Consider the following 3,995-nt stretch of genomic DNA (forward strand, 5'->3'; position numbering starts at 1 on the left):
TATATAAAAATACCCTTCATATGTGCCAACAGCTTCCAGTTAGAAGATGGAACAGAAGAGAAGATCCCCATTTTAAAAAGCAACCACAAGGTATAAATACTTAGGAGTGAATGTATAAGAAATGCACAAAACCTATGTGAGGAATGCTTTTGAACACTTTGATGTTCATTAGTTAAACCCATTAATCAATCCTGGTCTCACTAAAAACGACCAGACATATGCCTCTTGATGTGATGAAATACAAAGTACACAGTATCAACCATGAAGTCTCCTTACCAGAAAAGTTTGGATGGGAATCTCATCAAGCACTTATAGCTACCTTCCATTTATAAGGAATATAAATAGGATAACAAGTAAAATGACAACACAGTGAAGCAAACAGATCCAGAACGTGGAATATTCCATAGGGCAATTGGCCAAGTTTCTTTAATCAAAGGCATTGAATGAGAGCAAGGGTACTGCTATAGATTAAAAGAAAATTAATAGATGTAACAATTAAATGCAACATATGGAACTTGTTTAGATCCCGATTCAAACCAACCAATTGTTTAAAAAAAATTTGAAACAGTTGGGGAAATTTGAATATGGCCTGGGTACAATATAACAACAAGAAAATTTTCTTAGTTGTGATCATGGTCTTGGGGTTATATGAGAAGATGCCCCTATTTTTAAGAGATGAATAGTAAGCATATGAAAGGAGTGAAATGACGTGATGTCTGGCATTTGCTTTTAAAATAATTCCTAGGAGAGAAGCCTGGTTGGCTCAGGGTGTGACTCTTGGTCTCAAGGTTGTGAGTTCAAGCCCCAGGGTGGGTATAGAGATTACTTAAAAATGAAATCTTTTAAAAATATATTAACAATAATAATAATTCCTGGGAGGTAGACAGAGAGAAAAAAATGGCAAAATCTTGATACTATTTATATTCGTTTTCTAGTGCAGGGATAAAAAAATACCACAACCTGGGTGGCATAAACAACAGAAATTTATTTCTTATACTTCTGGGGGTTAGAAATCCAAGAGCAATGTGTCAACAAGTTTGGTTTCTTCTGGGGCCTCTCTTTTTGGCTTGAAGATGGCTCCCCTCTCACTACAGCCTTGCATAGGCTTTCTTCTATGAACACACATCTCTGGTACATGTGGGTACAAATTTCTTTTTCTTATAAGGACACCAGTATGAGTGGTTTAGGACCCACCCTAAAGGCCCTGTTCTAACTTCACTATCCCTTTAAAGGGCCTATCTTCAAATACAGTAACATTCTGAGGAACCAGGGGTTAGAGCTTCAATGTATGAATTATGGAAGAATACAATTCATCTCATAACACTATTTAATCTGGGCGATGAGTGTATGGGAATTTACTGTACTAAACTCTTTGGTTTTGTGTATATTTGAAAAATATTTATTTACAACATTCCAGAAGAGAAAAACATTAAAGTAAAACTGAGCGGGACGCCTGAGTGGCTCAGTTGGTTAAGCGACTGCCTTCGGCTCAGGTCATGATCCCAGCGTCCTGGGATCGAGTCCCACATCGGGTTCCTTGCTCAGCAGGAAGCCTGCTTCTCCCTCTGCCTCTGCCTGCCACTCTGTCTGCCTGTGCTCACTCTCTCTGACAAAAAAAAAAAAAGTAAAACTGAGCAAATTGACATACACACCCCATGAATGAGAAGACCTGCCATCTGAGATATACCAACTTTCCACAAGTAAATTTATCATTTTAACAAATTTTTAACAAGCTTGTATAGAAAAAATGAGTAAAACAAGAAAAGCCAGGAAAACTCTGTAAATGAAGATCAATGTGGTGTGGAACAGCCTAGCTAGATATCAAAACATACTCCAGAAGGGCACTTGGCTGGCTCAGTTGGTAGAGTGCATGACTTTTGGTCTTAGGGTCCGGAGTTTGAGCCCCAAGTTCGTATAGAGATTACCCAAAAATCAATTAATTAATTTAAAAAATTTAAAAAATAAAATAAAAAACAAAACACACTCTAGAGCCTCAAAAATTAAAACAATGTGAAAAACATTAAAACAGTGTGGAATTGGTGCATGAGCAGAAGAGAATAAAAATCTCTAAACAGACCCAAATGCATATGGAAATTTAGTGCATGATAAAGCCATGGGGCACCTGGGTAATGCAGTCAGTTAAGCATCTGACTCTTGGTTTCGGCTCAGGTCCTGATCTTAGGGGCTGGAGGTTGAGCCCCATATTGGATTCTGCACTCAGCACAGAGTCTGCTCCAAATTGTCTCTCCCTCTCCCTCTGCCCCTACGCCTGTGCTCTCTCTCTCTCTCTCTCAAATAAGTAAATAAATCTCTAAAAAATGTATGATAAAAGTAGCTTTTCAAATCAAAGAGCTGGAAACAAACTTTCCAATCAATGACATCAGGACAATTAGGTATCCATTCAGAAAAAAGGTGAAAGTTGATCCATAAGTCACATCATATATCAAGATAAAACAAAACCATAAAAGTACTAAAAGAAAACCTTGGAGTGAAGAAGACCTTTCTAACTATAACTCAAAAACTAGAGGCCATTTATAAAATGATAGACAAATTTCACAACACAAAAATCAAAAACTTGCCATGGCAAACAACACACCTACACCATAAACAAAGTTGAAAGACAAAGGACAAATAAGGGACAATATTGGTAACTCACATCATGGGCAAAGGGCTAGTGTTAAAATAGTTCCTAGAGATTGAAGAGAAAAGGACAATAGCCAATATTTTAAAGAGGGGCTATGGAACTGTGTGAACAGAGAGTTCACACAAAAAGAAATCTAAACAGCCCTTAAGCACCTGAAAAGATGCTCAACTTCTCTCATAAAATGAAAAATGAAAATTCAGACTTCGAACGGCACTGAGAGGGGCTCCTGGGTAGCTCAGTCAGTTGAGTGTCCAACTCATGATCTCAGCTTAGGTCTCGATCTCAGGGTCATGAGTTCAAGCCCCACGTTGGGCTCTACCCTGGGCATGTATACTATTTAGAAACAAAACAAAACAAAACAAAAAAGAACTGGACTGAGATTCTTTTTCTCACTTATCAACTTGGCAGAAACCCCAAGGTTTGACACCACACTCTGTCGGTGAGCCTGGAGAAAAGAAGCCCTGTCATACATTGTTGGTGGGACTGTGCCCTGCTACAACCCTTGTGCTAGTTTGATAGGTCTCCCATCAGAAATGAGGTAGGTGGCGTACAACAACAGGAATTTACTTTCTCACCATTCCTGGAGGCTTGAAGTCTGAGATTGAGGGGCCAGCAGGGTTGGTTCCTTCTGAGGCCAGTCTCCTTGGCTTGTAGGCGGCCATCTTCTCTTCCCCATGTCTTACATGGTCTTCCCCTTGTACGTGTCTGTGTCTTCATCTTCTCTACTTAGAAGGACACCAGTCCGATTAGATTAGGGCCCAACCTAATGGCCTTATTTCAGTTCCATTATTTCTTTATAGACCCTACCTCCAAATACAGCCACACTCCGAGAAACTGGGGGTTAGGATTTCAACACATGAATTTAGAGGGATGCAATTCAACCCATAACAAGTTTATGGAGGAAAACTTTGAAATCACTGTCAAAATTACCAACATGTAACTCTTGGCCAGCCATCTTACTTCCGGTGAGTTATATGACTGCTGTAGGTGCGCACATGTAAGATGACATACGGATGAGGATATTCGTTTCAACCTTGTTTATAATAGCCAATGGTTGAAAACAACCCACGGCCACCGATGAGGAACTATTTGAATTAACTGTGTTTTACCTCCGTGGTGCAAAATCACAGAGCTGTCAAGAGAAATGAGGAAGCTCTCTCCGTGCACGGCTAAAGCGACATACGAAGAAAAGGAAGGCACGAAGCAGTGTAATAGCATGCTACCTACATAGGAGAAATATGTTCGGATGTGCTTGTACAGTATTTGCTTAAAGAAACACTGAAGGCTAAATAACTAACAGCAAAAAAAACCTAATAAAATTGGTTACTGATAGGGGTTCATGGGGAGCCCC

Source organism: Enhydra lutris, unplaced genomic scaffold (genome assembly GCF_002288905.1).
Source record: "Enhydra lutris kenyoni isolate GAN:26980312 unplaced genomic scaffold, ASM228890v2 scaffoldscaffold89, whole genome shotgun sequence".
Classification (NCBI taxonomy): Eukaryota; Metazoa; Chordata; class Mammalia; order Carnivora; family Mustelidae; genus Enhydra; species Enhydra lutris.